The following is a 24,374-nucleotide window of genomic DNA, read 5'->3' on the forward strand; positions in this document are numbered from 1 at the left end:
TTGGAGTGGATAGCCTCCTATACATAGTGCCATCCTGGACCTACTACAGTAGGGGGGCATAACTACCTGTATCTCGTAGAACTGTGTCTATGTCACGGCCGGCACCCAATACCAGAACAGGTGCTAAGTACCCTGGTCTCGGCTCGGCTTCACCAGTAGTGTGACCACTGTTGGGCTTCGGGAGGAGCCCTCAGCTTACTTGGGTGCCACCTGGACTTAACGAGGGGTACAAAGCGAGATGTTCTGGCTAGCAGAGGGGCACGGCAGGTAGAGAGTCTTTTGGGCCGAAGGTCACGGTACAAATGGAGCAGGCAAGAGAATCGTCAGACAAGCAGAGTCGAGGCAGGCGGATATCAGAATCGTCAGGCAGGCAAGGGTCAAACCGGGTTGTCAATCAAGGGGTTAAGCAGGAAGAGTTGTCGTAGGCAGGCAAGGGTCAGGATACAGATTTCAGAATAGTCAGGATACAGGCAAGGTCAAACACGGATAATCAGACAGACGAGATTCAGATCAGATGCACAAGGCTCAGGAAACCACTAGAAACAAGTTCTATCACGGGCACTGGCTGGGGATCAGAATGGGCTTTAAATACATTCGAATTTCGTGCCAAAACGTGCGCCAATGCGTGCTGGCGTAATTGCGCCAGCGCGCCTGTACCTTTAAGGCACGCCGCGCGCGCCCTAGAGAACCAAGATGGCGCCGGTGCTGGAGGCCGGAACAGGAGCGCGGCGGCGTGGCGGCCGTCCACGCCGCCGCACCACTAGACCACCAGGTAATTTTATTACAGTCTAGTAATCAAGGGAATAGTATTAACTGGCTGCCCTGAGGAGAGACAATGCATTGGATTCTCACAACTTGCACCTGCCCTGGCTATGTAATTTATATAATCCCTACCCTCCCTTTCATGTTTACCAGACATAGTCCATGTTCAGTGGATTCCACCTTGGCACAAAGTTTAGAGCTTGTGAATTCAATTTGTGATTGGCACTGTCACTGTGGCACCTGCCCCATAGATCTGGGACTCTCAGAGCTCAGAGAAATGTGATCCCGGGGGGTAGGGGGGTGGGAAGAGGAGCACAAGGAACCAAAATTCATGTATAAAAGCCAACATATCAGCCTTGCCTTATACACCAGATATGCAACATGGGGGGTTTCTAGGCCAAACCATATAGCACAGGTAGCATTTCTAGAAAATCTCTTCATTTAAAGCAGGGCATTTGATCTGTAGGTGTTGAACCAAAAGTGAGATTTCTTTTTGCAGTAGATCATGGTACCTATAGGGACATTGATAATTATTTCTAGGAATCTTGACTCCTAAAAAATATTCAGGATTATAGGCATCCTATTCAAAAAGGTTAAAGGACTTTATTGTTTTACTGAAAGATCTGTACTGAAGCAGGTGCCTAGTGTAGACAGTAGGGATGCACCAAATCCAGGATTCAGCCTTTTTCAGCAGGATTCAGATACGGCCGAATCCTTCTACCCGACCGAACCGAATCCTAAATTGCATATGCAAATTAGGGGCGGCGAGGGAAATCACGTGACTTTTTGTCACAAAACAAGGAAATAAAAAATGTTTTCTCCTTCCCACCCCTAATTTGCATATGCAAATTAGGATTCAGATTCGGTTTGGTATTCGGCGGAATCTTTCACAAAGGGTTCGGGGGTTCGACCGAATCCAAAATAGTGGATGCGGTGCATCCCTAGTAGACATACTGTATAAGATAGGGGCAATTTTATGGCACAGTCGTTACTAACAGCCCTAAAAGTGCCCCCTCTTTATTAATTTACATCACCACCAACATCGACGTTTCGGGGAGTATAACCTCCCTTCATCAGGATGTAATTACAAATGTGACAAACACCTTTATAGGCATAACCCCGCCTCTTCCCTCTTGATCGCAAAAACAGGTAGGGGCAATTTTATGGCACAGTTCTTACTAAGTTATTAACAACTACTCATTACCAGGAGCTGGGGGTGGTTATTCAGAGCTCCTATTCAGAGGGGCTTCTCAAAGCAGCTGTGTGCAAGCGCCTTTTCCTATTTAAACAGCCCCACCTAGTGGCAAATATAGGGTCGGGTATCCGAATATTCCCAAAGATGGTGTCAGGGAATTCATTAGGTTGATTCATTTTGAGGAGTAGGCATGTGGCTGAGCTGGGATATTGAGGGAGAGTAGGAGTGTAAATGAGCTGGGATAGTGAAGGAGAGAGTAGAAGTGTGGCTGAGCTGAGAAAGTAGGGGTGTGGCTGAGCTGGGATAGTGAGGGAGACAGTAGGAGTGCAGTAATTTAGTATATTCCAGAGGAGGTTCTAAATATATATATAAAAAAGAAAGAGTGAGTGACACCTACCTTACCCTAGTAAGGCCTACAGCCCCGGACTGGCAATCTGTGGGTTCTGGCAAATGCCAGAGGGGCTGCTATAAGGTGCCATATTAAGTCAGTATTTAGTGGGCTGATGAGGGCTGTTTGAGCCTCTGTTGGGCTGATTGGGCCTCTGTGTACCTGAAATGCCAGGGCCTATTTTAATACTCAGTCCGGCCCTGAAGGCCTATACCCAGGCTGCTTAGAGTATCATGTGGGTAGGCCACTTCTGGTAGAAAAGAGGCTGCTCAGAGTTCCTCCTCAGGATTAGAATGCCATGATACCAACCGGAGCAAATACACACTGGGATTCATCCTGCTCACTATATTGATGCCGCTACAGTCCACTGTACAATGGAAGACAGGCTCTTCTTGTATTAAATCCACCAGTAAATATAAGAGGATTGCATGTCCAGCGCAGTAAGGACAGTTCTAGTGGGTAGACAAGGAGCTCCCTCGGTGCAGTGACGGCAGTGCCAGTGGGTAGGTGGAGCTTGCTAAGTGCAGTGATCAACTTGCTGTTGTGGCTCTCCTGAAACAGGGGCATATCTTGGCTACATACAATGTGGGTGGGCACTGTATCCCTTACACAGGAAACGAGCTGCACCTGTTACAAGGAGATCCTGGGTGTTAGCACTTGCCATTCTTCCTGCTGAAATCACTGCCCATGTGACCAATACATCCTCCTTGAAGCACCAGTCTCCCACCCAGAGTGCTGCCCATGCAGATCCATTTCACCGTTGCTCTGCCCCACAGTCTCCACGAGAATATATATCTCAATAATCACCCTGATCAGTGTGCAGAGTGTGACCCTGGAAGGGACCTGGGCACTGGGATATACAGAAGTAGCTGTTGCACATCATTAGTGTCTTGTCAGGTTTAACACAGCAACATATATAACAGCACACTGCAAAATGGTGGCTTAGTCTTTTTCACACACTCTCAGCATAGGAACAGGAAGAAGAGAACATGTGACCAGCTGCTGTCCCTAGCTTAAGGTGACAGCGCAATATATTACAATTAGTATCCCCCAGTCAGTTACTTGCCCAACCTGGGAGGGGCAGTGGCATTTTGAGGAGCTGAGGGAAAGGACAACAGTCCAGGCCTCTGTTCTTACATCAAGCTAGTTCAGCTCTCTGTATTACCAACCTGTGGAAAGTGCTGCAGCTCCCCTATCATTTAGTTCCCCTATAGTGACACATATATAAGGGGGGAGAATAAAAGTGCACGAAAATTGACTTCTAGTAGAAGCAGAAACGACAGAACTACTCTCGTTCTTGAATCTGCATACAAGGTTTGCCCCAAGCTGGTAGCCACCTCACTTCTTGGGCTAATTGTGCCCCAGAGCTTGACGTTCTATTTCACAGGTAGTGACCTTTCCAAGCAGAAAGTTGGCACCAAACCATCAAGTTCCCAGGGCTGACACCTCCTCTGCTTTATATGCCCCAGATGAACTGTGTGGGGGGGACCCCAATAACCCTACAGTGCACTGGCTGCTGCCAACACTGCTTAAAGGAAAACTATACCCCCAAAATTAATAATTGAGCAACAGACAGTTTATATCAAATTAAATGGCATATTAATGAATCTTACCAAACTGGTATATATATTTAAGTCAATTTTGTCCTTTTACATCTCTTGCCTTGAACCACCATTTCGTGATGGTCTTTGTGCTGCCTTAGAGATCACCTGACCAGAAATACAACAACTCTAACAAGAAGAAGTGTGGAAGCAAAAGACAGAACTCTGTCTGTTAATTGTGACCTAACAAGTATAGCTTGATTGGTATGTTTATGTGCACCGTGAATCATACTATCCTAGGAGGCGGTCCTTAATTTTTGAAATGGCAGTTTTCTATTTATGATTACCCAATGGCACATACTACTAAAAAAGTATATTATTATGAAAATTGTTTATTTACATGAAGAAGGGTTTAATATGAGCGCTTTTATGCAACAAAAAATACATTGTTTGAGGGGTATAGTTTTCCTTTTACTAGGCCTTGGTACCTTCTGTTCAGGTATAAGAGCAGGACTATGCAATTCTCTCAAAGTGGGGTACATCATAGAAAGGCATGTGGGCTGAATTCAAGGTCATTCATTAGGTTATCTACATCTTAGGGAGGTATGGAAGATATGTCATATATAAAGCATCCCCCTACTTCACTATGGGGTTCTGCAACTATAGAAACACACAATCTGCAAATCAATAAATACACCAAGCGCTAAACCAGCTTCCATCCTCTGCTAGATGACATTTTGAAGACAGAATACCCTGTCTCTTCTTATTTACATAAATACAATGGAAACAAGAGGCAGACCATGTGCAGCACTACTGAAAGCCACACTGCCCTGGCTCTTACAAGATGCAACTGCCCATCACACTACCTGAGCAGCATCGGGAAAAACAAGCTCCCTTAGATACGTGACTAACATGGCTACATGTGCAATTGACTGATGGAAGGAACCAGACAAACCCAAGACAAAAGTTGAGCAGGCAATTGACAAACTTTACATTTCCACAGTTTATTACAGGACATAATAAAAACATAAGTATTCACATACAGGGAGACCTAAAAACAGGCCCCTCCAGGCCATATAATATAGTATTCACATAACCCCCCCAATGAGCAGATCTTTGCCCGGATTCATGCCACTATTTAAAGGACACTTGTTTGTACAATAGACTGTATGGTCCAGGGCATGAATAGGTAACCACCACCCGAAATCTGGATTTGCCTTAGTACAGGGAGCACATCAGCACTTAAACCTGTCCGAGAAGTTAGGGGATGTGGGGACAGTAAGTGGGACGTCACTGGCTTTAACTTCCAAAGCTTTGAACTTCCTGATAGGCTGTGCCTTGTGCACGTGAAACACAGGAGAGAAAAAAAAATTGTTTACTATTTGTGTACAGTTCATACCATGTGCCCCCCGCAGCAGTCAGTGCAGTTCATTCTTTATGGGTGTGTTGGGTACCAATGAGCACAAGGTTAGTGGTTCATGGACAAATCAGAATTCACACGAGGTGGTCTAAACAAGGCCATTGGATGGCAAACCATCACTACACCTAACACAGTCTTGGCTTACCCTGCCTCTGCAGCATGCACAGTTATGCACTTACCAGCTCTTGCCTCAGCTGATTGATCTCTTCCCTTTCTTCCTCTTCCCGTTGCTTTCAGGTCTCTTCTTCCAAAAGGCTCTTTTGAGCTTCCATCTCTGCCAAGCACTTCTCAACCTCCTGGCGCTCCTTGGCCCTTTATGCTGTAGCCAGCTCAAAGCCTTCTTGAATCATGGAACCAGAAAGGCTATCTACATTTAAAAAAGAGAGACAGATGCAGCTGGAATATGGGCAAGCAGTCAATGGCCATGATAGGAAACGCTCATAACAAGACAGATCAATGCCATGTTGTGGTCAACTCCAAAGTTACAAATCCAAACTTTTAGCCACATGGTAAAATACTGCTCCTCCAACGTATGAACTATACAGAGGCATGACCAGCGCCATCATACCAACCAGTGAGCCTGCCCACCTTAAATGGGTACTGGCCCAGAATACATAGTATTGCAAGATGCAACCATGGAGGATGTTCAGATTCACAATTTAGCTTAGGAAAGCCACACTTTTTCCTGATAGTCTGTTAAAGGAGACATTTTATACAAATCTTTTAAAATAATACCCCCCTTCAGTGCAAAGTGCAGTGATGCAAAAACAACCTTAAAAAAGAAAAACCCCTCTGAAAAACCATTATGTAAGAGCAGATGAGATACTCTAGGTTGAAATGAAGAATGGGAGTGTCTATTCTCCTACAGAAAAGTGTTCATTGACAGCCAGTACTTTTTCAGGCCTCTATTTTTACTCAGTTCTCTTATCTTTATCAGAGCTTTCTTTTATTTTTCTTATTTTAGTATTCCCTCACCTTTTCTTTATTTTGTTTCACTGTTCTCTCTTTGTTATCTACCTCTCACTCTGATCCAGTTCACTTTTCCCTTTCTGTGCCGTTGGATTTTTTTCTCATGCACCCCTGCCCTCCTTTATTGAAAACAAAGATAGAAGAGGCCTATAATGATCCTTGGTGGTCAGAGGGGCTACAAGCCAAATGACAGAATGACATAAAAAAACCTGCCATAAGAATTTGCAGTGCAGTTCCATTCAGGTTTTTCTCAATGGTGTGTCTCCCGGTCTGCTAAAGCTGTGGTAATATAAAGCATTTGACTTCCGGTCAGATTGGGTGCTATTCTTATGCAAATCCTCAGGGCTCTGCATTTAGAAAAGTGTGGGATCCGACCTGAAGTCAAATGGTTATTGCAGGTTAAGCAGACAGGGAGACAACAGAAAAACAACGGGTAGATTTCTTCTTGTTTGTCTGACAGCTTGGACTGTGATGATTCCAGGTGAAATTCTGGAATCTAGTGCAACACAACAGTTCATTATATATTCATTACTTTAGGACACCGTTTTTGGTGTTACTGTTCCTTTAAGTCTGTTAATTTTTCCTTCAGCCTTGGCCCCTTCATGACTATTTGGAGGTGATCAATCTTTCCTCTGGGCCAGACTCTTCTGTTAGTAGCTTATGATTTGATGGAGGTGGTACCAAATGCAGAGGAGTTGCTGGTTAATCATTTCATCCAAAGTTACTCAGGCATTGATGAACCATGAAAAATCTGAGGGCCTTTGGGCCATGCAAAGCAAGTCATGGTTGACCTTTGAAAGTTGCCAGTAGTCCCAGATGAAGGTAATTGTATGGTCAAATTTGGTAAGAGATAATGCCAAGGATAACAGATATGGTATCTAACGTCTCTTTACAAAGTTCCAGTATTGGAAGGGCAGGAGACAGACTTATTTAGAAAGAATTAAGCCAAATTTTCATGTTGGATTGGATCAGGGAAATATAGTTAATCCCACTAATATGTGCACACCTGCTCCAGATATGGCAACTTTCATGGAATGACAAACAACGGAAAGTTGTGCTCACCACTAATTTTAAAACCATTAGGCGGGGGTGCAATGAGGGTGTGACCACAAAATACATATAGACAAATACAAGAGGTCCTCTACTCTCAACACATTATCAATATATTTAAGACAGAGACATTTTGTGCATACTGCTACTGAAAAATGCCTTACCCTTTAAACAAAACAGGGATTGTTTGTCCATATATTGCAATATATTTAAGCTGGCCAACTACGTCAAAATCATCCCATATCTGGCCAGTCCTACGCTAAATTTTCATCTGATTCATTAAGAATTTTATTGCTTCATTATACAATTTACAAAGGAACTAAGTTTTACCTGCAACTTACTAGCTGCTTTCAAAGTAAAACTCCCAAACTTGGCTGCCCTTTTATTAGACACCAGTGGGATCACCTGACTATAGCTGGGAAGGGCGGGAGCTACAACATGGAGCTGGTCACTGCTCCTGTATAACTATAACAAACAAGGGAAAGTTGTGCTCACCACTAATTTTTAAAACCATTAGGCGGAAGTGCAATGAGGGTGTGACCACAAAATACATACTTGCATTTTCTCAAGCACTTATTCTACTGAATTTTTAGACTTCGCCAGAATGTTCCTCCTCCTGAAAAAAAACAAACCTGTATGACTTATGGAAATAGTGACAAAGAATTTAGTCCAGCACCCGCAGTTTTAAATAAAACAGCCTTTATTGGTGCAAGGGGATTACAGCAACGTTTCAGATCATGCGGTCTTTTATCAACTGCGGGTCTTTTATCAACTGCGGGTGCTGGACTAACTTCTTTGTCAGTATTGCCAGTGGAAAGTGGCCATTGGAGGACGTGCACCCAACTAAGGAAGAAAGTGAAAGTCGTGATGACTACTAGTCTGCTAATTGACTTATGATTTCCATTAGAGTGGACAAGGGTCATGGACCCTTGTCCACTCTAATGTTGAACAACACTATGGTAAGTTTACAGTGCAAATCATGAAGGCAGGGCAGTGCTGAGCTACAGTATCCCTACAACTTGCTTCGTGGGAGTTTGAAAATAGGTTTACCTCCTTAGGTTACCTACAGTTTATTAGGCATGGTCAGTTGGGCTTTTGGTTTTGGAGAGGTGGTGCCATGATGGCTGCTTGTGGGTTGGCCAATACAAGAGGGGGTTGTGGGAGCACTCACATTACTAAGTAGAAATGTATATAAGTATAAGGGAAGTGCTACTGACATAGCCAAATGGGTCAGTGCACATTCCCTGGGCCCCTGTCTAAGTAATTCAGTAGATATGCAAATGCATGTGTTCACAAAGACAGGGGTTTTTAGTTACAAAGTTATGATCATAAAGTTGAAAGGCCACCATACCACGTCAAGGTAAACCCCATATGGCGGTCCCTAACTTGTTTACCTTCAGTCATAGTATTGAGGATCCTGTGCTTCTCTACATAATAGCACTAGTTGAAGTAGAAGTCTGCTGAACCTTGGTTTCTGTCTGAGGGCTAAATCCTCCCCCGCTGCTAACTTGCTTGTGGGTTGGTCCCTGATTACTGTCTTTAGTACTGGACCTGCAAAAGAAAGTAGTAGCAAATCAGCGCACTCTTACGACAAGAGTCACATCTTTTTCATTGCCGTCTCTCAAGAAGAATCAAACTTGCACTGGCAGAAACACACAACACAGTAGAATCTAAGCCAGTGCTGGATGGATGTAAGCAGGGGGACCAGAGAGTATAATTTGTCTGCGTATGTGCTATGAGGGAAGTAAATTGATGACTATGTGAGACTCAGCCTTGTCTGTCTAAAAGGTAATCAATTGCAAGTTAACAGCAAAGTACCATGATGGACATGGATTTAATTTAAAACTCCGCTGCACAAGAAATTTCCCAGTTTCCTGCAAGTAAGCAGCCAGGGTTACTGGGCTCCTGCAAAGAATGGAAACAAATCATTCCTAAAGAATTGAAAATGTGGTCACTGGGGCTGATGCAGTTTCATTAGCTTATAGGCATCCGTACCCTTTTCGTTTTTTGCATGGTGAGTATTAAGATTGTGCGGTCTCTTTTTCCAGATGCGTCTCCTTCATTTTTATGAGGATCTTCTGCTGATGTTTCTTAGACATCCTCCTGGCAGACCTGTTGTAGGGAGAGACAGTGATAGAAGAGATAAATGAGAAGAGCCAGATAAGTTATGACATGGCAGAAACATTCCAGTCAATAGGATTTCACTGTCTTAAAGGGAAACAACACCCCTAAACATTATAGGTCTCGAAAGATAAGATAGCCCTTATGTGAAAATGCTGCATCTAAATATACAGTAGCATTCTATCCATTGATTGGACGATGGAGCCCTTTGTACTCCCACATTTTTTCCTGTTAGTCAGAGCCACCTGAAAAAAATAACGCAGTTCTCGGGAAGCACTAAGGCCATCATAAAATTGGGGCTCAATGCCGAAGGGTAATATTACACACATTACAGGCCAATTGAAGCATCACAATTCCATATAAAGTATGGCACTCTGAGAATTGAGCGTGCATGCAAATGGTATCAAACTATTCCTCCATAAAGTCAGCCCAACTACATGAATAAATTAGACAAGCTGAAAATAGCTGTGGCATTGATTCTTTTAGCACAACCAACAGAAATGCATTCAACTCAATCCACTAATGGCTCAGAATTATCTAAACCCAGTGTCGGACTGGCCCACAGGGATACCAGGAAAACTCCCAGTGGGCCCAGGTGTCAGTGGGCCCTCATGCTGCTAAACATTTGGCCTATTCCATGGCCATTCCCTATTTTTATGAGAACAAATAGGCTAAATATAGAAAAATAGAGTATAGTATGTAAGGAAAAGAGACTAGTAGAATAGAAGTTGAGTGAGGAGAGGAAGAAAAATAATGGGCCCCTGGTCTAAGATTAATTGGTGGGCCCTTGTCAAAGGTTTTTGGGTGGGCCCCTGGTGTCCCAGTCCGACACTGTCTAAACCTCCCAAATGGTCAAACATGCCAAAATGGGAGAGTAATTCTTATTGTCCATCAATTTGTAATTCTTTGCTTCACTGCATATCTAACAATACTGTCAGCATCACTGGGCTCCTGTACCAATATAGAGCCAGTGGTCCCCTTCCAATAAACATGGGATTCTTAAATGAGATAAAGCATAAATAAAAATACCCCTCAAACTTGCTGGCAATAACAGATATGGTTTCACTCTGGGTTAAAAGAAATTCATATCTTATAGATGCTACAGTTCCTGCCTGTGTTTCAAATGAGCAGTGAGGTGCCTGCCAGAAGCACAGTAGGAGGAGGAGGATAGCCCATTACATCCCTGCTTTCACACAAGCAAATACAGGCTTCAGTTCCCTATCAGGTGACACCCTAAAATGTGTTTTTAATGCATTCAGGGAAATACAACCTGGAATTACAAAGGAGTCACAAGTAGAGTGTGGTCAAAGTAGGAGAATGAGGGGAGAATTCGGATGAGGTTCAATAGTAGCTACGTTAGTTCAAAAACATTTCTGAAGGCATGTTCGGTGGCAACTTAAAGGGTATGGCCCTGGCCTAATTCTTTGCAGAGTCAAGCTCAGCGCACCATCCCATCTCTTTGTCCAGCCAACACCCCAAAAGCAAGTCTAACCAAAGCAAGTCAAACGCCCCATACTTCTTTAGAATATGCAAATATATTAGCACTGCACTCGGCACGGAGGTCCCTTACACTCCCAGCAGAAAAGCCTGAGTATTTGTCACTTACCAGCATTTACACAAGTTTCTGGTCCGGGGGAATATTTTCTGCATTGGTCACTTGGTCTAAAGAACAGGAAATGGAGACAGATGACATGTGGCAGACAACTCAAATATATAAATCTGTCCCATGAAAAAGACTGCCATTATGTTGAGCTTCTGTTTTTGTCAGTGTGGTTTTATTGAGGTGTGCAAGAGAGCAGGACTGCTTCTCCCAGCCTAACATTGTCCATTAGAATTAATATTCCTTATCAAAGATTCATGAGCTGAACCCCCACATCTCCTTACTGGGGTCCCACTTATCTAAACAGCATGTAAACATGTGCCGAACTTGCAGCCAATCACTATCAGGTTATAAACATAAAACGTGATTGGCTGTAAACTCACTTTCTTATTTCTGGGATCAGAGGTGAGCGGAGCATTGATACACGGGGGCATTAAGGGAAATAATGGCAGAAATGAAGGGAATCGCTATTTGAGTGTGACACTGGCCAGTGCCTGGGATATTAGCCTTGGTTTTGTGTATATTCTAATAGAAAATATCATTATGGGAGGAATGGGGAAACAGGCAGACTACAGACAACTCAGGATAAATACACAGAAGTACATCCTGGCATTTGGCCGCACGGACAACTGACAGTTAAATAACGGATTTCTCACTTTCATTTCTGGGATCAGAGGTAAGTGGATGCACAGCACACACTGGGAGACAATTTATGGAAAATAATGATATAAATGAAGAAAATCACTACTAAATTGAGTCACGAGGTGGCACCTGGGATATTAGCCTTGGTTTTGTCATTTAAATAGATTATAGGAGAGTTGGGATTGGGGGAAGGAACAGGGATGCAGGGAGACTACACACCTGTCAGGCTAAATACAGAAAGTATAACATTATATTTGGGATTCCAATTGCTTTATATTTAAAATAAGTGCAAGTTAAGAAATAATAAAAAGTCTGAAATCTCCTATGTTAACATATAATGGGGTCACTATAGCAACATCTGGAGTGACATTTGCGGTTCAGGTTTCTCCTCTAATGTTATTAATATTTCTATTTCTCTCTGTATCTCACTTTGTATATAACATTTACTTCTTAATAAAGCTGTTAAGGGAAAGTTAGGAAATTATTAAGGGGAGAAGTCTGAAATCTCCCATGTTCCCATATAACAGGGGTCACTGACAGTGTTTGGAGTGACAGTTGACAGTTGGCCACTTGCTGTTCAGGTTTCTCCTCTAATGCTCTTAATATTCATATTTCTCTCTGTATCTCACTTTGTATATAACATTTACTTATTAAAAAGCTTTTCAGTAAAAGTTTGGAGCGACAGTTGGCCACTTGGTGTTTCCCCTCCAATACTATTAATATCCATATTTTTCTTTGCATCTTACTTTGTATATAAAACTGACTTCTTAAAAAGCTTTAAAGGAAAAAGTTTTGGAGCTGCAACTTCCCAGTCACTGTTACTCATGTCCTGAATGTCCCAGCATCCCTTGTCACACCTGCAGCCTGTAGTCTTCTAGCTCTTAATTAACTACAAATCCCAGCATCCCTTGTCAGACCTGTAGCCTGTAGTACAAATCCCAGCATCCCTTGCCAGACCTGCAGCCTATAATCTTCAAACTGTTACTGACCTACACATCCCAGCATCCCTTGTCAGACCTGCAGCCTGTAGTACAAATCCCAGCATCCCTTGTCAGACCTGCAGCCTGTAGTACAAATCCCAGCATCCCTTGTCAGACCTGCAGCCTGTAGTACAAATCCCAGCATCCCTTGCCAGACCTGCAGCCTATAATCTTCAAACTGTTACTGACCTACACATCCCAGTATCCCTTGTCAGACCTGCAGCCTGTAGTACAAATCCCAGCATCCCTTGCCAGACCTGCAGCTTGTGGTCTTCTAACTGTTACTGACTTACAAATCCCAGCATCCCTTGTAAGACCTGTAGCCTATAGTACAAATCCCAGCATCCCTTGTCATACCTGCAGCCTATAATCTTCTAACTGTTACTGACCTACAAATCCCAGTATCCCTTGTAAGACCTGCAGCCTGTAGTAAAAATCCCAGCATCCCTTGCCAGACCTGCATCCTATAATCTTCAAACTGTTACTGACCTACACATCCCAGCATCCTTTGTCAGACCTGCAGCCTGTAGTACAAATCCCAGCATCCCTTGTAAGACCTGCAGCCTGTAGTACAAATCCCAGCATCCCTTGTCAGACCTGCAGCCTGTAGTTTTCTAGCTGTTACTGACCTAAAAATCCCAGCATCCCTTGTCAGACCTGCAGCTTGTGGTCTTCTGTTACTGAACTACAAATCCCAGCATTCCTTGTTAGACCTGCAGAATTTAGTACAACTCCCAGCATCCCTTGTCAGACCTGCAGCCTATAATACAAATCCCAGCATCCCTTGTCAGACCTGCAGCCTGTAGTACAAATCCCAGCATCCCTTGTCAGACCTGTAGCCTTTAGTACAAATCCCAGCATCCCTTGTCAGACCTGCAGCCTATAGTACAAATCCCAGCATCCCTTGTCAGACCTGCAGCCTATAGTAAAAATCCCAGCATCCCTTGTTAGACCTGTAGCCTATAGTACAAATCCCAGCATCCCTTGTGACACCTGCAGCCTGTAGTACAAATCCCAGCATCCCTTGTCAGACCTGTAGCCTATAGTACAAATCCCAGCATCCCTTGTCACACCTGCAGCCTGTAGTTTTCTAGCTGTTACTGACTTAAAAATCCCAGCATCCCTTGTCAGACCTGTAGTACAAATCCCAGCATCCCTTGTCAGACCTGTAGCCTATAGTACAACTCCCAGCATCCCTTGTCAGACCTGTAGCCTATAGTCCAAATCCCAGCATCCCTTGTCACACCTGCAGCCTGTAGTTTTCTAGCTGTTACTGACCTAAAAATCCCAGCATCCCTTGTCAGACCTGCAGCTTGTGGTCTTCTGATACTGAACTACAAATCCCAGCATTCCTAGTTAGACCTGCAGAATTTAGTACAAATCCCAGCATCCCTTGTCAGACCTGCAGCTTGTGGTCTTCTGTTACTGAACTACAAATCCCAGCATCCCTTGTCAGACCTGCAGCCTGTAGTACAAATCCCAGCATCCCTTGTCAGACCTGCAGCCTGTAGTACAAATCCCAGCATCCCTTGTCAGACCTGCAGCTTGTGGTCTTCTAACTGTTACTTAACCACAAATCCCAGCATCCCTTGTCAGACCTGCAGCTTGTGGTCTTCTAACCGTTACTTAACCACAAATCCCAGCATCCCTTGTCAGACCTGTAGCTTTTAGTACAAATCCCAGCATCCCTTGTCAGACCTGCAGCTTGTGGTCTTCTAACTGTTACTGAACGACAAATCCCAGCATCCCTTGTCAGTCCTGCAGCCTGTAGTACAAATCCCAGCAACCCTTGTCAAACCTGCATCTTGTGGTCTTCTCACTGTTACTTAACCACAAATCCCAGCATCCCTTGTCAGACCTGTAGCACAAATCCCAGCATCCCTTGTCAGACCTGCAGCTTGTGGTCTTCTAATTGTTACTGAACTACAAATCCCAGCATCCCTTGTCAGACCTGCAGCTTGTGGTCTTCTGTTACTGAACTACAAATCCCAGCATCCTTTGTCAGACCTACAGCCTGTAGTAAAACTCCCAGCATCCATTGTCAGACCTGCAGCCTAAAGTACAAATCCCAGCATCCCTTGTCAGACCTGTAGCCTATAACCATCTAACTGTTACTGACCTACACATCCCAGCATCCCTTGTCAGACCTGCAGCCTGTAGTACAAAACCCAGCATCCATTGTCAGACCTGTAGCCTATAGTAGAAATCCCAGCATCCCTTGTCAGACCTGTAGCTTATAATCTTCTAACAGTTAAGTTACTGACCTTCAAATCCCAGCATCCCTTGTCAGACCTGCAGCTTTTGGTCTTCTAACTGTTACTGAACTACAAATCCCAGCATCCCTTGTCAGACCTGCAGCCTGTAGTACAAATCTCAGCATCCCTTGCCAGACCTGTAGCCTATAATCTTCAAACTGTTACTGTCCTACAAATCCCAGCATCCCTTGCCAGACCTGCAGCCTATAATCTTCTAACTGTTACTGACCTACACATCCCAGCATCCCTTGTCAGAACTCTAGCCTGTAGTACAAATCCCAGCATCCCTTGTCAGACCTGTAGCCTATAGTACAAATCCCAGCATCCCTTGTCACACCTGCAGCCTGTAGTTTTCTAGCTGTTACTGACTTAAAAATCCCAGCATCCCTTGTCAGACCTGTAGTACAAATCCCAGCTTCCCTTGTCAGACCTGTAGCCTATAGTACAACTCCCAGCATCCCTTGTCAGACCTGTAGCCTATAGTCCAAATCCCAGCATCCCTTGTCACACCTGCAGCCTGTAGTTTTCTAGCTGTTACTGACCTAAAAATCCCAGCATCCCTTGTCAGACCTGAAGCTTGTGGTCTTCTGTTACTGAACTACAAATCCCAGCATTCCTTGTTAGACCTGCAGAATTTAGTACAAATCCCAGCATCCCTTGTCAGACCTGCAGCTTGTGGTCTTCTGTTACTGAACTACAAATCCCAGCATCCCTTGTCAGACCTGCAGCCTGTAGTACAAATCCCAGCAACCCTTGTCAAACCTGCATCTTGTGGTCTTCTCACTGTTACTTAACCACAAATCCCAGCATCCCTTGTCAGACCTGTAGCACAAATCCCAGCATCCCTTGTCAGACCTGCAGCTTGTGGTCTTCTAATTGTTACTGAACTACAAATCCCAGCATCCCTTGTCAGACCTGCAGCTTGTGGTCTTCTGTTACTGAACTACAAATCCCAGCATCCTTTGTCAGACCTACAGCCTGTAGTAAAACTCCCAGCATCCATTGTCAGACCTGCAGCCTAAAGTACAAATCCCAGCATCCCTTGTCAGACCTGTAGCCTATAACCATCTAACTGTTACTGACCTACACATCCCAGCATCCCTTGTCAGACCTGCAGCCTGTAGTACAAAACCCAGCATCCATTGTCAGACCTGTAGCCTATAGTAGAAATCCCAGCATCCCTTGTCAGACCTGTATCTTATAATCTTCTAACAGTTAAGTTACTGACCTTCAAATCCCAGCATCCCTTGTCAGACCTGCAGCTTTTGGTCTTCTAACTGTTACTGAACTACAAATCCCAGCATCCCTTGTCAGACCTGCAGCCTGTAGTACAAATCTCAGCATCCCTTGCCAGACCTGTAGCCTATAATCTTCAAACTGTTACTGTCCTACAAATCCCAGCATCCCTTGCCAGACCTGCAGCCTATAATCTTCTAACTGTTACTGACCTACACATCCCAGCATCCCTTGTCAGAACTCTAGCCTGTAGTACAAATCCCAGCATCCCTTGTCAGACCTGTAGCCTATAGTACAAATCCCAGCATCCCTTGTCACACCTGCAGCCTGTAGTTTTCTAGCTGTTACTGACTTAAAAATCCCAGCATCCCTTGTCAGACCTGTAGTACAAATCCCAGCATCCCTTGTCAGACCTGTAGCCTATAGTACAACTCCCAGCATCCCTTGTCAGACCTGTAGCCTATAGTCCAAATCCCAGCATCCCTTGTCACACCTGCAGCCTGTAGTTTTCTAGCTGTTACTGACCTAAAAATCCCAGCATCCCTTGTCAGACCTGCAGCTTGTGGTCTTCTGTTACTGAACTACAAATCCCAGCATTCCTTGTTAGACCTGCAGAATTTAGTACAAATCCCAGCATCCCTTGTCAGACCTGCAGCTTGTGGTCTTCTGTTACTGAACTACAAATCCCAGCATCCCTTGTCAGACCTGCAGCCTGTAGTACAAATCCCAGCATCCCTTGTCAGACCTGCAGCTTGTGGTCTTCTAACTGTTACTTAACCACAAATCCCAGCATCCCTTGTCAGACCTGCAGCTTGTGGTCTTCTAACTGTTACTTAACCGCAAATCCCAGCATCCCTTGTCAGACCTGTAGCTTTTAGTACAAATCCCAGCATCCCTTGTCAGACCTGCAGCTTGTGGTCTTCTAACTGTTACTGAACGACAAATCCCAGCATCCCTTGTCAGTCCTGCAGCCTGTAGTACAAATCCCAGCAACCCTTGTCAAACCTGCATCTTGTGGTCTTCTCACTGTTACTTAACCACAAATCCCAGCATCCCTTGTCAGACCTGTAGCACAAATCCCAGCATCCCTTGTCAGACCTGCAGCTTGTGGTCTTCTAATTGTTACTGAACTACAAATCCCAGCATCCCTTGTCAGACCTGCAGCTTGTGGTCTTCTGTTACTGAACTACAAATCCCAGCATCCTTTGTCAGACCTACAGCCTGTAGTTAAACTCCCAGCATCCATTGTCAGACCTGCAGCCTAAAGTACAAATCCCAGCATCCCTTGTCAGACCTGTAGCCTATAACCATCTAACTGTTACTGACCTACACATCCCAGCATCCCTTGTCAGACCTGCAGCCTGTAGTACAAAACCCAGCATCCATTGTCAGACCTGTAGCCTATAGTAGAAATCCCAGCATCCCTTGTCAGACCTGTAGCTTATAATCTTCTAACAGTTAAGTTACTGACCTTCAAATCCCAGCATCCCTTGTCAGACCTGCAGCTTTTGGTCTTCTAACTGTTACTGAACTACAAATCCAGCATCCCTTGTCAGACCTGCAGCCTGTAGTACAAATCTCAGCATCCCTTGCCAGACCTGTAGCCTATAATCTTCAAACTGTTACTGTCCTACAAATCCCAGCATCCCTTGCCAGACCTGCAGCCTATAATCTTCTAACTGTTACTGACCTACACATCCCAGCATCCCTTGTCAGAACTCTAGCCTGTAGTACAAATCCCAGCATCCCTTGTCAGACCTGTAGCCTATAGTACAAATCCCAGCATCCCTTGTCACACCTGCAGCCTGTAGTTTTCTAGCTGTTACTGACTTAAAAATCCCAGCATCCCTTGTCAGACCTGTAGTACAAATCCCAGCATCCCTTGTCAGACCTGTAGCCTATAGTACAACTCCCAGCATCCCTTGTCAGACCTGTAGCCTATAGTCCAAATCCCAGCATCCCTTGTCACACCTGCAGCCTGTAGTTTTCTAGCTGTTACTGACCTAAAAATCCCAGCATCCCTTGTCACACCTGCAGCTTGTGGTCTTCTGTTACTGAACTACAAATCCCAGCATTCCTTGTTAGACCTGCAGAATTTAGTACAAATCCCAGCATCCCTTGTCAGACCTGCAGCTTGTGGTCTTCTGTTACTGAACTACAAATCCCAGCATCCCTTGTCAGACCTGCAGCCTGTAGTACAAATCCCAGCATCCCTTGTCAGACCTGCAGCTTGTGGTCTTCTAACTGTTACTTAACCACAAATCCCAGCATCCCTTGTCAGACCTGTAGCACAAATCCCAGCATCCCTTGTCAGACCTGCAGCTTGTGGTCTTCTAATTGTTACTGAACTACAAATCCCAGCATCCCTTGTCAGACCTGCAGCTTGTGGTCTTCTGTTACTGAACTACAAATCCCAGCATCCTTTGTCAGACCTACAGCCTGTAGTTAAACTCCCAGCATCCATTGTCAGACCTGCAGCCTAAAGTACAAATCCCAGCATCCCTTGTCAGACCTGTAGCCTATAACCATCTAACTGTTACTGACCTACACATCCCAGCATCCCTTGTCAGACCTGCAGCCTGTAGTACAAAACCCAGCATCCATTGTCAGACCTGTAGCCTATAGTAGAAATCCCAGCATCCCTTGTCAGACCTGTATCTTATAATCTTCTAACAGTTAAGTTACTGACCTTCAAATCCCAGCATCCCTTGTCAGACCTGCAGCTTTTGGTCTTCTAACTGTTACTGAACTACAAATCCCAGCATCCCTTGTCAGACCTGCAGCCTGTAGTACAAATCTCAGCATCCCTTGCCAGACCTGTAGCCTATAATCTTCAAACTGTTACTGTCCTACAAATCCCAGCATCCCTTGCCAGACCTGCAGCCTATAATCTTCTAACTGTTACTGACCTACACATCCCAGCATCCCTTGTCAGAACTCTAGCCTGTAGTACAAATCCCAGCATCCCTTGTCAGACCTGTAGCCTATAGTACAAATCCCAGCATCCCTTGTCACACCTGCAGCCTGTAGTTTTCTAGCTGTTACTGACTTAAAAATCCCAGCATCCCTTGTCAGACCTGTAGTACAAATCCCAGCATCCCTTGTCAGACCTGTAGCCTATAGTACAACTCCCAGCATCCCTTGTCAGACCTGTAGCCTATAGTCCAAATCCCAGCATCCCTTGTCACACCTGCAGCCTGTAGTTTTCTAGCTGTTACTGACCTAAAAATCCCAGCATCCCTTGTCAGACCTGCAGCTTGTGGTCTTCTGTTACTGAACTACAAATCCCAGCATTCCTTGTTAGACCTGCAGAATTTAGTACAAATCCCAGCATCCCTTGTCAGACCTGCAGCTTGTGGTCTTCTGTTACTGAACTACAAATCCCAGCATCCCTTGTCAGACCTGCAGCCTGTAGTACAAATCCCAGCATCCTTTGTCAGACCTGCAGCTTGTGGTCTTCTAACTGTTACTTAACCACAAATCCCAGCATCCCTTGTCAGACCTGCAGCTTGTGGTCTTCTAACTGTTACTTAACCGCAAATCCCAGCATCCCTTGTCAGACCTGTAGCTTTTAGTACAAATCCCAGCATCCCTTGTCAGACCTGCAGCTTGTGGTCTTCTAACTGTTACTGAACGACAAATCCCAGCATCCCTTGTCAGTCCTGCAGCCTGTAGTACAAATCCCAGCAACCCTTGTCAAACCTGCATCTTGTGGTCTTCTCACTGTTACTTAACCACAAATCCCAGCATCCCTTGTCAGACCTGTAGCACAAATCCCAGCATCCCTTGTCAGACCTGCAGCTTGTGGTCTTCTAATTGTTACTGAACTACAAATCCCAGCATCCCTTGTCAGACCTGCAGCTTGTGGTCTTCTGTTACTGAACTACAAATCCCAGCATCCTTTGTCAGACCTACAGCCTGTAGTTAAACTCCCAGCATCCATTGTCAGACCTGCAGCCTAAAGTACAAATCCCAGCATCCCTTGTCACACCTGTAGCCTATAACCATCTAACTGTTACTGACCTACACATCCCAGCATCCCTTGTCAGACCTGCAGCCTGTAGTACAAAACCCAGCATCCCTTGTCAGACCTGTAGCCTATAGTACAACTCCCAGCATCCCTTGTCAGACCTGTAGCCTATAGTCCAAATCCCAGCATCCCTTGTCACACCTGCAGCCTGTAGTTTTCTAGCTGTTACTGACCTAAAAATCCCAGCATCCCTTGTCAGACCTGCAGCTTGTGGTCTTCTGTTACTGAACTACAAATCCCAGCATTCCTTGTTAGACCTGCAGAATTTAGTACAAATCCCAGCATCCCTTGTCAGACCTGCAGCTTGTGGTCTTCTAACTGTTACTGAACTACAAATCCCAGCATCCCTTGTCAGACCTGCAGCCTGTAGTACAAATCCCAGCATCCCTTGTCAGACCTGCAGCTTGTGGTCTTCTAACTGTTACTTAACCACAAATCCCAGCATCCCTTGTCAGACCTGCAGCTTTTAGTACAAATCCCAGCATCCCTTGTCAGACCTGCAGCTTGTGGTCTTCTAACTGTTACTGAACGACAAATCCCAGCATCCCTTGTCAGTCCTGCAGCCTGTAGTACAAATCCCAGCAACCCTTGTCAAACCTGCATCTTGTGGTCTTCTCACTGTTACTTAACCACAAATCCCAGCATCCCTTGTCAGACCTGTAGCACAAATCCCAGCATCCCTTGTCAGACCTGCAGCTTGTGGTCTTCTAATTGTTACTGAACTACAAATCCCAGCATCCCTTGTCAGACCTGCAGCTTGTGGTCTTCTGTTACTGAACTACAAATCCCAGCATCCTTTGTCAGACCTACAGCCTGTAGTTAAACTCCCAGCATCCATTGTCAGACCTGCAGCCTAAAGTACAAATCCCAGCATCCCTTGTCAGACCTGTAGCCTATAACCATCTAACTGTTACTGACCTACACATCCCAGCATCCCTTGTCAGACCTGCAGCCTGTAGTACAAATCCCAGCATCCATTGTCAGACCTGTAGCCTATAGTAGAAATCCCAGCATCCCTTGTCAGACCTGTATCTTATAATCTTCTAACAGTTAAGTTACTGACCTTCAAATCCCAGCATCCCTTGTCAGACCTGCAGCTTTTGGTCTTCTAACTGTTACTGAACTACAAATCCCAGCATCCCTTGTCAGACCTGCAGCCTGTAGTACAAATCTCAGCATCCCTTGCCAGACCTGTAGCCTATAATCTTCTAACTGTTACTGACCTACACATCCCAGCATCCCTTGTCAGAACTCTAGCCTGTAGTACAACTCCCAGCATCCCTTGTCAGACCTGCAGCCTGTAGTACAAATCCCAGCATCCCTTGCCAGACCTGCAGCCTATAATCTTCTAACTGTTACTGACCTACACATCCCAGCATCCCTTGTCAGACCTGTAGGCTAAAGTACAAATCCCAGCATCCCTTGTCAGACCTGCAGCCTATAGTACAAATCCCAGCATCCCTTGTCAGACCTGCAGCCTGTAGTAAGATCCCAGCATCCCTTGTCAGACCTGCAGTCTGTAGTACAAATCCCAGCATTCCTTGCCAGTCCTGCAGCCTATAATCTTCTAACTGTTACTTACCTACAAATCCCAGCATCCCTTGTCAGACCTGCAGCCTGTAGTTTTCTAGCTGTTATTGAACTACAAATCCCAGCATCCCCTGCCAGACCGGCAGCCTATAATCTTCTGTTACTGACCTACAAATCCCAGCATCCCTTGTCAGACCTGCAGCCTGTACTAGTCCTTTTACCGTGATATCATGAAGTTGAGAGGCTGCATGTCAGCAGGGACCGGGCCTCATATTATAATAGAGGGAAGAATGGATGGTGCCAATACAGGGAAATGCTGCAACCTGTTTAATTTCATTTCATTTAAAGGGGAATTTGCTTTAATGCTGTTGATGCAAAAGGAAAAACTGATGGTAAATTTTGTTTTTTGCCAGTGGAAATCAGATTTTAGAATTTATGGTCAGAATAAAAATAACAGATAAAACAGATAAACAATATATATAAGTTTAGGGTTTGTTTTTGTACAATGGGAGAATTGGTTGAGGGTGTGAATACTTATATAAGGCAGTGAATCCTGATATGTATAGCAGAGAGGACTGGTGCATGTGAGTTTACAATCTCTTCTGTCTTTCGGTTTCCCCACACAGTGAATTTTGCGAGCGACGAAGCGTTTTCACAGCGTTTTTGAAGCGATTTTCAGAGTGATTTTCCGAGTGATTTCACAGCGATTGTTTGAGATATTCAGTGATATTCCATCTGATTTTTGGCGTTTGGAAAAACATCTTCCTTTGACGTCAGCTGATATCTCTTTATAACCCAACAGCTCTTTTAAGAGCTAAAAAACTTAGGCGCAATGCTATTCTGCGCCCCCTGGAGGAAGGTAAGTCAACTGCTACTGTTTGAGCTGAATTTAGGGTTTTGCTGAATAGAGAACAGGTACAGATAAAGTATAGAATGTAATAGACTCTTTCTCTTCTCCTTCGGCCACAGGCGGAATCCAGAACCCTCTCCGAGACTTATGAGGTGAGTAGAAAGGAGGGTAAAACACTCGCCGCTACTGCCGGAAGTGAGACGTGTTTTGTACCCTGGGGAATATTATGTTATCAATAAAATCCTTCTTTTTTCTATTTTATTTTCCAGCCTCCTGATGGTCGGCTGACCAAGGATGTGCTTGTTGGAGAGGGCGGCACTGGAGACGTCTACAAGGTAAGTTACCAACCAATTCCTAGAGAGTAGGGGAACTGAACAAGATTGTGATCACTAGACACAATCACACAATGATTTAGGCAGACATATCAAGCTTCTGGTTTGGGGGCTGCATTAGACCCTCTCTTTCCTACTTGTATATAAGTCAACCTTTCTGTCTGTATTACAGGGACGACACCATCGTAGAGGCGTGGTAGCGGTGAAGATCGCCAACATCAGCCGAGTACTGTATCTTTATAATTCCAATCACTATATATCAATCCTATTTGTGTAGTTGCCTATGTAAACTAAAGGGATTTCTATTATTCCACTCCAGGATGAAGAGTCAGTCTGCAGGGAGCTGAAGTTTCTCCAGCAGTTCGGAGGCCACAAGAACATCGCCTCTTACTATGGAGCCTACTACAGGGCTCCACTCACGGAGTGCTCATCGGAGCTCTTGGAAGTAAGAAATGATTTACTGTATCGTGTTCATTCCTCTTGTGCCAAAACAATCTCCACTGGAAGTGATAGAATACATGACCTGAAATAATTTCTATATATTGCAGATTGTTCTTGAATACTGTGGTGGAGGCTCTCTGTACAACCTCATCAGTAAGACCAATGGCCAATCCCTGAAGGAGACCTGGATTGGCTATGTCTGCAAGGAGGTTTTAAAGGTAAGGCCAGATTTACCCCTTAAGGACTCTTCTTTAATTGCATCAATTATATATACAATCTCTTTGTTGGGAATTTTTAGTCTTATGTCTGTTATAGTCTTATAACCTACATCTCAATCTCCCCAGGGGCTGCACCACATCCACAAGAACCGGGCCGTTCATAAAGACATCAAGAGCCCGAACATCATGCTCACAGAGACGGCCAAAGTGAAGATCAGTGAGTAAAACTTACAGTTATAAGTGGACGGTGGTGAGCTTCTGTGAATATGGAGTCAGGGGGTATCATAATTCAGGTTTCTATCTTATTGTGGTTAAACAAGTCATTTTCCATTAATGGATTCTATCTGTCATTTCAGTCGACTTTGGACACAGCTGGGACCTGGACCCGCAAACTGGGTTGTGCCACGAAGCAGAAGGGACTCCACATTGGATGGCACCCGAGGCCATAAGGCAGAAGGGCCAGCGCCTGGCGTACGACACCAAAGTATGTTGTACTTATAATACTTGTAACAACACGGAGCAGTTACTTATCAGTGTTAATGGGACATAGAAGCAGTTATTTTCTCATGGAGAGAAAAGAGTTTTTCCGAAACGTTGAGTCTCTTAACTTTTTGCACAATGTGTCTGCTTTAATATATTTGCTCATTTGCATTGTGAAACTGGTGTTATGTACTGTAGCTGCTATTGTTTGTATATTGCTGTATACACTTTTATATATAATAAAGCATTTTTTTTACTTTTACATATACCATGGTGTGTTCATTTACTAGGGGGTGCATTGGGCTATTTTAGAAGTTGTTTTCTGTTCTGTTTT

At 44.5% G+C, this 24,374-nt stretch overlaps 2 long non-coding RNA genes across 6 annotated transcripts in view; one reads left to right on the forward strand and one right to left on the reverse strand.

The window, feature by feature from the left end:
- The window catches only part of LOC121395531, an 81,990-nt gene that overhangs the window by 39,431 nt on the left and 18,185 nt on the right, over positions 1-24,374 (reverse strand). For 3 of the 4 annotated variants that reach the window (XR_005962527.1, XR_005962526.1, XR_005962528.1), the window contains 4 exons: positions 11,053-11,108; positions 9,321-9,437; positions 8,720-8,876; positions 5,486-5,673 (listed from right to left, as the gene is read on the reverse strand). This is a non-coding gene — a long non-coding RNA (uncharacterized LOC121395531). The remainder of the gene's footprint in view (positions 1-5,485; positions 5,674-8,719; positions 8,877-9,320; positions 9,438-11,052; positions 11,109-24,374) is intronic. The other variant, XR_005962529.1, reaches the window with a different exon arrangement.
- On the forward strand, positions 22,644-23,962 carry LOC121395533. 2 transcript variants are annotated; one of them, XR_005962531.1, is made up of 4 exons: positions 22,644-23,127; positions 23,221-23,560; positions 23,687-23,777; positions 23,917-23,962. It is a non-coding gene; the product is annotated as an uncharacterized LOC121395533 (long non-coding RNA). The 2 variants fall into 2 exon arrangements; XR_005962532.1 differs by having other exon boundaries at positions 22,644-23,560.

Source organism: Xenopus laevis, chromosome 7L (genome assembly GCF_017654675.1).
Source record: "Xenopus laevis strain J_2021 chromosome 7L, Xenopus_laevis_v10.1, whole genome shotgun sequence".
NCBI lineage: Eukaryota > Metazoa > Chordata > Amphibia > Anura > Pipidae > Xenopus > Xenopus laevis.